Source organism: Pterocles gutturalis, unplaced genomic scaffold, assembly GCF_000699245.1.
Source record: "Pterocles gutturalis isolate BGI_N339 unplaced genomic scaffold, ASM69924v1 scaffold22694, whole genome shotgun sequence".
Taxonomy (NCBI): Eukaryota; Metazoa; Chordata; class Aves; order Pterocliformes; family Pteroclidae; genus Pterocles; species Pterocles gutturalis.
This window is the reverse complement of record NW_010131225.1, coordinates 12462-12845: the sequence shown is the minus strand read 5'-3', so window position 1 is coordinate 12845 and position 384 is coordinate 12462.

Genomic DNA, 384 nt, shown 5'->3' with positions numbered 1-384 from the left:
CCAGCACAGTGATACAGACTCAGCAAAAACAAACGAAACATTACAAATTAAATACTAATTAAATAAATACTATGGAAGACATTGGGAGGGGGAGGGCAAACAGAGGTGCAGTTCCATGGGGTCAGGCGGGGAGGGGCAGCGGCACCCACCACCCCTTGCTTCAGCGGGGCCAGCGCTTTTTGCCGCTGCCCCACGAGCTCTGGCTCACGCAGCCCCACGGAGGGGCTTCATTGCCCGCCGGAGCTGGATGGGGCTGACAGCTGCAACTGCCGCTGCTCGTCACAAAGTCCCAGGGACCCTGGGAAGTCCTTGGAGGTGAGGGTCCTCTCTCCCCAGCTGGAGGAGACCCTGCGGAGAGGAGGACTGGCTGGGCAAAGACTCAGG